This window comes from Hemitrygon akajei, chromosome 28 (assembly GCF_048418815.1).
Source record: "Hemitrygon akajei chromosome 28, sHemAka1.3, whole genome shotgun sequence".
NCBI lineage: Eukaryota > Metazoa > Chordata > Chondrichthyes > Myliobatiformes > Dasyatidae > Hemitrygon > Hemitrygon akajei.
In genome coordinates, this window is record NC_133151.1 from 35,738,033 (window position 1) to 35,748,020 (window position 9,988).

Here is a 9,988-nt window from a genome sequence, read left to right on the forward strand (position 1 = left end):
GGAAAAATTAACCCATTGTGCATTGAGGTATCTTAATGTCATCCAATCTCTGCAGGCCAGGAAAAAAGCGCACTCCTCCTTTCCGGCCGATACATTACTTCAGGACTGGAGAAAAAGATGAGAAGACCTTGCACAGGAGTCTCTCTCTCTCCGTCTCTATCTCGATTTTCCAAATCGTTCGCTGCATCGATTTCTCAGACGATAAATCCTGCTGGAGAATGCTCTTCATCCCATTGCACAATCAGGCACTAATGGGAGCGTGTCCACTGGCCAGTGCTCGACAAAGAAGTAGCTGAATCGAAAAGGATTCCCAAGTCCTCACCGGTCGCAGAGGAAAAAATGTTTGCTATTATCTGTGTTATCAATGATTACACTGTATCTCAATTGTATCTCAAGGTGGTGATTGTGGGAGATTTTAATTTTCCACACATAGATTGGAAAGCTCATTCTGTAAAAGGGCTGGATGGTTTAGAGTTTGTGAAATGTGTGCAGGATAGGTTTTTGCAACAATACATAGAAGTACCGACAAGAGATGGGGCAGTGTTGGATCTCCTGTTAGGGAATGCGATAGGTCAGCTGACAGATATATGTGTTGGAGAGCACTTCGGGTCCAGTGATCACAATAGCATTAGCTTCAATATAATTATGGAGAAGGACAGGACTGGACCTAGAGTTGAGATTTTTGATTGGAGAAAGGCTAACTTTGAGGAGATGCGCAGGGATTTAGAGAGAGTGGATTGGGTCAAGTTGTTTTATGAGAAGGATGTAATAGAGAAATGGTGGTCATTTAAGGGTGAAATTATGAGGGTACAGGATCTTTATGTTCTTGTTAGGTTGAAAGGAAAGGTTAAAGGTTTGAAAGCGCCATGGTTTTCAAGGGATATTAGAAACTTGGTCGGAAAAAGAGGGATGTCTACAATAGATATAGGCAGCATGGAGTAAAGGAATTGCTCGAGGAATATAAAGAATGTAAAAGGAATCTTAAGAACGAGATTAGAAAAGCTAAAAGAAGATACGAGTTTGGTTTGGCAAATAAGGTGGAAGTAAATCCGAAAGGTTTCTACAGTTATATTAAAAGCAAGAGGATAGTGAGGGATAAAATTGGTTCCTTAGAGAATGAGGGTAGTCAGCTATGTGTGGAGCCGAGGGATATGGGAGAGATTTTGAACGATTTCTTCTCTTCGGTATTCACTAAGCAGAAGGATATTGAATTGTGTAAGGTGTGGGAAACATGTAAGGAAGTTATGGAACCAATGACAATTAAAGAGGTGGAAGTACCGGCGCTTTTAAGAAATTTAAAAGTGGATAAATCTCCGGGTCCTGACAGGATATTCCCCAGGACCTTGAGAGAAGTTTGTGTAGAGATAGCAGGAGCTCTGACGGAGATCTTTCAGATGCCATTAGAAACGGGGATTGTGCCGGAGTATTGGCGTATTGCTCATGTGGTTCCATTGTTTAAAAAGGGTTCTAGAAGTAAGCCTGGCAATTATAGACCTGTCAGTTTGACATCAGTGGTGGGTAAATTAATGGAAAGTATTCTTAGAGTTAGTATTTATAATTATCTGGATAGACAGGATCTGATTAGAAGTAGCCAGCATGGATTTGTGCATGGAAGGTCATGTTTGACAAACCTTATTGAATTTTTTAAGAAGTTACGAGGAATGTTGACGAGGGTACGGCAGTGGATGTAGTCTATATGGACTTCTGCAAGACCTTTGACAAAGTTCCACATGGAAGGTTAGTTAAGAAGGTTCAGTCGTTAGGTATTAATGCCGGAGTAATAAAATGGATTCAACAGTGGCTAGAGAGTAGTGGTGGATAATTGTTTATCGGGATGGAGGCTGATGACTAGCGGGGTGCCTCAGGGATCTGTTTTGGGCCGAATGTTGTTTGTAATATACATAAATGATCTGGATGATGGGGTGGTAAATTGGATTAGTAAGTATGCCGATGATACTAAGGTAGGAGGTGTTGTGGATAATGAGGTGGGTTTTCAAAGCTTGCAGGGAGATTTATGCCGGTTAGAAGAAAGGGCTGAACGTTGGCAGATAGAGCTTAATGCTGAGAAGTGTGAGGTTATACATTTTGGCAGGAATAATCCAAATAGAACATACAGGGTAAATTGTAGGGCATTGAGGAATGAAGTGGAACAGAGAGATCTGGGAATAACAGTGCATAGTTCCCTGAAGGTGGAGTCTCATGTAGATAGGGTGGTGAAGAAGGCTTTTGGAACGCTGGCCTTTATAAATCAGAGCATTGAGTACAGAAGTTGGGATGTAATGTTAAAATTGTACAAGTCATTGGTAAGGCCAAATTTGGAATATTGTGTACAGTTCTGGTCACCGAATTATAGGAAAGATATCAATAAATTAGAGAGAGTGCAGAGACGATTTATTAGGATGTTACCTGGGTTTCAGCACTTAAGTTACAGAGAAAGGTTGAACAAGTTAGGTCTCTATTCATTGGAGCGTAGAAGTTTGAGGGGGGATTTGATCGAGGTATTTAAAATTTTGAGAGGGCTAGAGAGAGTTGACGTGAATAGGCTGTTTCCTTTGAGAATAGGGGAGATTCAAACGACTGGACATGATTTGACAGTTAGGGGGCAAAAGTTTAAGGGAAACACGAGGGGCTATTTCTTTACTCAGACAGTGATAGCTGTGTGGAATGAGCTTCCTGTAGAAGTAGTAGAGGCCAGTTCAGTTGTGTCATTTAAGGTAAAATTGGATAGGTATATGGACAGGAAAGGAGTGGAGGGTTATGGGCTGAGTGCGGGTAGGTGGGACTAGGGGAGATTAAGAGTTCGGCACGGACTAGGAGGGCCGGAATGGCCTGTTTCCGTGCTGTGATTGTTATATGTTTATATGGTTATATGCAGGAAGGTTTGGACCTGAACATTTCTGCATTTTAAGTGGGGATGTAGCTCAGTGGAAGAGTGCATGCTTTGCATTTGTGAGATCCCGGGTTCAATCCCCGGCATCTCCACGCTAGTGAGCATTGAATTTTGAACAATGCAAAACCTGACCTGGTGATCCGTCATTCTGTGTTCTGGATTTGCAGCATCTGCAGAATATCCTGTGTTTATAACCTAAAGAACAACCGCAGACAAAGAGAAGGAAAACAAGGAGACCCAGAGGGAGATAACCAGTGTGTCTGACTGCTGGGCCGAAGGAATAGGGTCAGAATGATAATGAAAATCACATCCGCTGCTGAAATATCGACACAAGATATCCGGCTGCGTGGGAGTACAGCGACCGGATATTAACCGGATGCGGTAGGAAGCGATGAAGAGGGAAAGGAGGACGGGGAGGAAGGTTAAAGCGTAATAGAGACACGCAAAATAGACAGAAATTAGAACAAAACGGAAGTTAGACAGGCAAAATATACCAACAAACAGAACAATAGATAATCGGGGGAAAGCGGCAAAATTAACAAATAAAAAAACTGGAGAAGAACAGACATATTTACCTATCAGCAGAATGGCGCGGCGGGAATGTGCTGGGCCGTTATCCAGAGGCCGGCAGATCCAAACCATCGTCTGCTATCCTTCAGCAGAATATTTTACGGCAAATCGTTGTCACATCACCTTTGTACACAACACACATTTCACTAAAAATCAAAACTTGTGCTTCCAATTTAAGTTTCCGTCCACTCACTCCATCACTTTCTGACATTTGTTGAGAATTTCGCGGGTAAAGCGACAATTCCTGTCGTGCTCAGCGATTGGCCAACAAACCTTGTTCTCCGCTGCATAAAGGTGTGTCTGGTATTGAACTGATTGAACGGAGAATACTGGAAACACTCATCATCTCAAGAAACATTTGTGAGTGATGAAAAGGGATTAACCTTTCTGATCGTGACACTCAATTAGAAGTGGTGAGAGAAGAAGATAGCTTTCAGTGTCAAAGAAGGTGAGAAGTCGGGTGGGAAGTGAAAAGGGAGACATCTCTGATGGGGCGAGACCAACACACGATGGCGGTAAGGCATTCGGAAAGAGAAATACTGGGCTAAAATGGCAGACGAACGACGGGCAGAAATGATCATTTCATAGAGAAAGATGTAATGTGGCTGAGTGATTCCAGGCCGAGACGTTTGTGAGACAGGTGCTGAAAAACAGGTACAACACAAGGCGATCACCGGGAATCGAACCCGGGTGAGCTGCTTGAAAGGCAGCTATGCTCATCCCTATACCACTATCGCTCCATGTTGCAGGAGTTTCGAGTAGTGAAGCGTCTCTCATGTTCCATGTGATTCCACAGACCCCGAGCTGCTCTCTGTCGGATCAATCCTCACTCTGCAGCAGGTTTTGTTACGGCCAGTTGATATCGCCATCCTCAAACAGAGGGAGTTATACAACAGCCAATGAACATTCACCAGCGATCGGACTGAGTGAGAGCAGAACTCTCAGAGAGTCGGACGGGCTGCAAATGGTGCCTGTCTCACATCAGCACATGTGAAAACAAATCCTGATCGTGCATATTCTTTAGAAAAGCCGATGTATATGTACGAGGGTGATTGGCAAGTTCGTGGCCTGCGGTCGAAGGAGATGAGTTACACAGCTTTCGTTACCTGCACAAGCAGCTCTTTGAGAGATTATACAGTGTTATGTGATGAACAGACCTGATGGACAATGGGGTGAAGGTTTAACCATTCGCAACCGCCCCTCTTGAGTACCACGAACTATTACTGTTGTTATGCTAACCATGAGACACTCCAGAGAGAGAAAAATAGGCAGGAATATCAGCGACAGATAAGAGAGAGGGGGAAATTGCTGATTAATTGTATTGTGACTCCTTTTTTTTGTCAAATTGTTTACTGTTTCGCTGCAAGGACAATAGTTTGCTCAATAACAATCCTCAGTGGACTGCAGGACTGGCCTAATTTGGTGGACACGTTCAGTCAGAATTGATGGATAGCTGAGTCCCTGTTGGTAGGGATACAAAGACTAGTCTGGAGGGACACCCTTCAGCCACGCCAGAGGACACTGACCGAGTGTTGGAACCCACAAGAAAGGTGGTGGCTTCGATGACCGAACCAGGAGGTCGGTCAGTAAGGCTATCAGTTAAAAAGCAGGGCCGGTGGGGACTTGTGTGCGTGTCCACTCATGCCAGAGTGACGAGTCCACCACAGAAGAACGGTCTAGCAGAAGGACCAGAGGGATCATAACTGAATGACCACCACAACAACGGTGCAACGGATTAAGATAGCAAAGGAAGGTTTGGCTGCTGTAGCTGTTACAGCTCTCTCTCTCTCTCTCTCACTTTCTCCAACGATTACAATACAACAACCAGAACTACATCAGCACTCATGAACTGATCTGAACTTTATACTTTTCTATGACAATTCATTTACCCCTAGACATCTAGAGCTTGTTTATTATTGATTATTATTATTTCTACACTTTTAGGTTTATTACTGCTTACTTGTGTTATATGTATATTTGCATAATTGATATGGTTTTGCTTATTTTTATTAATAAACACCTGTAGTTTGGTACCACCAGATTGCAACGGATTCTTCTTTCTCTGCTGGTTAGACACCCAGTTACGGGGTACGTAACAAACTGGGGCCTCGTCCCGAGATTTGATTACCAAATTAGGGGGCCAGTGAATCGGGATAAAAGTCCCTTATCTGATCTGGTTGTGAAATTAACCAGACGGGAAACCAGCAGAGATGGACATTGTCAAATTTATAAAAGACCCGTCTGCGGGGGCATTAGAGGTTCCCAGGAAGGCTGAATTGGTGATAGTTGCGAAACAATTAGATCTCCCAGAGGTGAAATCGCCGATGGGAAAGTTGGATATACAGAGAGAAATAGCTAAGCATTATGTAACCAAGGGTGTGTTCACACCAGATGTATTGGACCTGTTCCCTGAGAGGAAACCAGCCCAGGGGGAGGTTAATTTAGAGATAGCAAAATTAAAGTTGGCTGAGAACGAGAAGAAGAGGCAGCCTGAACTTCGGATAAGGCAGCTGGAAACAGAGAGAGAAGCTGCTGGGCGAACAGAGGAAGCTGAAAGGAGGAAAGAGGAAGCTGAATGGAGGAGAGAGGGGGAACACAGGAAGGCTGAAAGGCAGATGGGAGAAAGAGAGGCAGCATGCGCTGGAAATAGAGAAGTTAAAGGTACAGCAGGGAAGAGTCCGGGCGGCAGACACAAATGAGGGGTTCAAGATTAGTCGGGGATCCAGTTGGTACCTCCATTCGAGGAGATGGATGTCGATAAGTGCTTCCTCCATTTTGAGAAAGTGGCTGTGAATCAGAACTGGCCTGAGAAAAAATGGGCTGTTCTGTTACAGAGCGTACTTAGGGGGAAGGCTCAGCAAGCCAACTCGGCATTGTCTATGGATGAGTCTAAGGATTGTGAGGAAGTAAAAAGGGCTGTACTCAGGAGTTATGAGTTGGTGCCAGAGGCATACCGGCAGAGGTTCCGGAACTTGAGAAAGCCGTGGAACCACACGTATTTAGATTTTGCCCGTGAGATGCAAATGTATTGTGAGCGTTGGTGCGCCTCAAAAGCAGTTGATGAATATAATGATAAATTGTTATAGTTAATATTGATGGAGCAATTTAAAAGTTCTATCCCTGAGAGTATGAAGACGTACTTGGATGAGAAGGAGACAGAGACTCTGTCTGCGATTGCCAAGTTCGCAGACGAGTATGCTTTAACCCACAAGTTAAAGTTTTCCTCAAATAAGAGTTACCAGAGAGGCAGCAGGGACGGTAGAGAAAGCCCACCGGCTAAAGCAGAGAATAAGCCGGGGGCTAGTGGAAAAGGTGAGGAGGAGGAAGAGCAGGCTGGCAGGAAGTTTCCTAGCTTTACCTGTTATAATTGTGGGAAAGCTGGTCATACAGCATCTAAGTGCTTTGCTCCGAAGAAGGAGACAGGAAAAGGGAAAACAGCAATCCCTACAGGTTGCATTCAGTCGGCCAGCAGATCGATGAGGAAGGCAAAAGCAGGTAGAGCACAAGAGGGGGTGAGAAGTTTATCTCGGAAGGGACGGTGTCTGTGAAGGAAGGACAAACCCCAGTTCGAGTGCGGATATGGAGAGATACTGGGGCTGATCAGTCATTGATTCTAAGTAAGGTATTGGATTTTGGTTCTGAGACCCAGACTGGGGAGGCTGTTTTAAGAGGTATCGGGAAAGGAACAGAAGCTGTACCTTTGCACAGGATATTTCTGAAATGTGAACTGGTATCTAGACCAGTCGAAATAGGGGAGAGGTCGAAACTACCGATGGACGGCGTGGACGTCCTACTTGGTAGCGATCTGGACGGTGGTGACGTGTATTCAGCAGTGAAGCTGACAAGTAAGCCTGTAAGTGCTGAGGACCCGCCCTTAGATTCCAAGATTTATCCCACATGCGCAATCACTCGCAGCATGTCTAGAAAAGCGGCTGAGAATGGAGCCAGTTTAAATGAGTCCACTGTTAATTTAGCGGAGACATGTTTGCCGACCTTGTATGAAAAGGGGTTACCGGATGAGAGGGAAAAGGATAGTGGATCTAAGGAGAGTAAAGGAGAGGAGGTAGATCTACCATTCGCAAGGAGGGAATTTATAAAGGAACAGAGATGTGTTGAGGAGCTTGTGGCGTTGAAAGAACCTGCTTTTTCTGAAGTAGAGATTGATAGGAAACCAGAGGGATACTACCTGAAGGAGGGAGGGTTAATGAGGAAGTGGAGGCCGACCATGGAGCCAGTCGATGAGGACGAGGCGGTGGTACACCAGGTGGTGGTTGCGAAGGTCTATCGGAACGAAATTTTGAATTTGACTCATAAGATACCCCTAGGTGGACATTTAGGAGTGAGGAAGGAGGTTAAGGAGGCACCGAGTAAAGATGAGAAACAGATATGGCAGTTAGAAGGTCCAGGGTTGGACACGGATGATCTATTTGGCTTGACAGAGCAGTTTGCAGTTGAAGAATTTAACTGCGTTCCAGATAATGATGTAAGGGCTGTCCTAGATGAAAATGATGCCACTACCTTGAGGGAATCTGCTGGGTTAGCAGACGAGGTGGTTTTAACCCGCAGGGTTGTGTTTACTCCGAATGGGAGTTGCCCACAGAGTAACTAGGCGGATCAGGGGAATTTAGAATTTGAAAACGGGACTGGTATTGAAACCCTGGAAGAGGTAGATGTCCCGTTTGCGTGTGTTCAGGGTGTGAAGGATGTGGATGCACAGGGTACTGAACCTAGCATTGAAACTCAGGAAAAGTCTGAGGTATCTGATTTAGTTGAAAAGGAATGCAGACCATTGGGTCAGATGGACTTGGTTCAGTGAAGAAAGGGTTAACCTTTGTACCAGTGGAAAGTGAGAATTCTCAGTTGTTTGTGTTAGAAGGTGTGTTAAAAGTTAATGATGAGATGAAAGCTGGTGATGTGAATATTATTGATGGAGAAGGGAAAGGTGTTGTTCCTAAATTGAATAAAGACAATTTAAAGACTGAATTGGTTTTAGAAGGATTGACAAAAGGGAAAGGACCGTTAACTGAACAATGGCTTGTTAACAAGGTGCCTGTGAATCAATTACAGTTTGTTTTGAAATTTAAGGATAAACAACTCGCTGATGTTGTTCAAGTATGTGATTTGGAGAGGCAGAACTTGAAATGTTGTTTTGACCAAGAGGGATCATCTGCAGCTGTTAAACTGAAAACAAATAGAATGAAAGATCCTGAAGATAAAAATAATGACTTGCTTAAAATTAACGAGTTGTTTGAAAGTTCAGCAAATGGCTTTAGTTTGGCAAACATTAGTGATCAGGTGGCTCCTGTAAAAGGAGTATGTGAAGGCCTATTCCACGCTGGTGAGCAAGCTAACCACGTGAGGGTTAAGTGGAAGAGGGACAAAGGTTAACCAAATGCCACTTTGAATAACAGGATCTGGTTTTGAGGGTATTTGAACAAAGCATGTGAATAATAAAGAAAACACCATGAAAGATTGACTGTTTGAATGTTAAGTTTAAAAGTAAAATAGAGATGAGTATTCGCACAAATTTCTGTAATGTACCACATTATAATCACACATGTATTGGTTCACACTTTGTCATATACACCTAAGCTAAGAACACAAACCCTTTAGTCTTTTTTGCTAACATGAAAAATAAAAATAGGCGGTTATTAAATTGGAGTCTTTTGTTACAGGAATTTGATACTAAAATAAAACATGTAAGGGGGAGTAATTGCTGTTTGTTTATCTAGATGTTAATTTGAACGTGTATCTGTATTATTCTTGTAGTTAAGCAACTTCTGTATTTTGTTAAACTCTGTAATTCAGTAATGTGATTTATTAGTTAATTTTCCCTCCTGGTGAAAATTCCCAGACGGATGTCGGTGTTATGAGTGATGAACAGACCTGATGGAGAATGGGGTGAAGGGTTAACCATTCCTAACCGCCCCACCTGAGAAACACGAACTATTACTGTTGTTATGCTGACCAGGAGACACGCCAGAGAAAGAAAAACAGGCAATAATATCAGCGACAGATAAGAGAGAGGGAGAAATTGCTGATTAACTGTACTGTGACTCCTTTTTTTTTGAAATTATTTACTGTTTCGCTGCAAGGACAATAGTTTGCTCAATAACATTCCTCAGAGGACTGCAAGAGTGGCCTAATTTGATGGACACAGTCATTCAGAAATGAGGAATAGCTGAGTCCCCGTTGGTAGGGATACAAAGACAGGTCTGGAGAGACACCCTTCAGACACGCCAGAGGACACTGATCGAGTGTTGGAACCCACAAGAAAGGTGGGGGCTTCGAAGACCGAACCAGGAGGTCGGTCAGTAAGGCTATTAGTTAAAAAGCAGGGCCGGTGCGCACTTGTGTGCGTGTCCACTCATGCCAGAGTGACGAGTCCATCACAGAAGAACGGTCTAGCAGAAGGACCAGAGAGGTCATAACTGAATGACCACCGCAACAACGGTGCAACGGATTAAGAAAGCAAAGGAAAGTTTGGCTGTTGTAGCTGTTACAGCTCTCTCTCTCTCTCTCTCTCTC

General features: G+C 43.8%; 1 non-coding gene across 1 annotated transcript; it reads left to right on the top strand.

Annotated features, from left to right (window-relative positions):
• Positions 1-2,910: 2,910 nt before the first annotated feature.
• trnaa-ugc (transfer RNA alanine (anticodon UGC)) lies at positions 2,911-2,982 on the top strand. The gene has a single exon. It is a non-coding gene; the product is annotated as a tRNA-Ala (tRNA).
• The last annotated feature ends 7,006 nt before the right edge of the window (positions 2,983-9,988 follow it).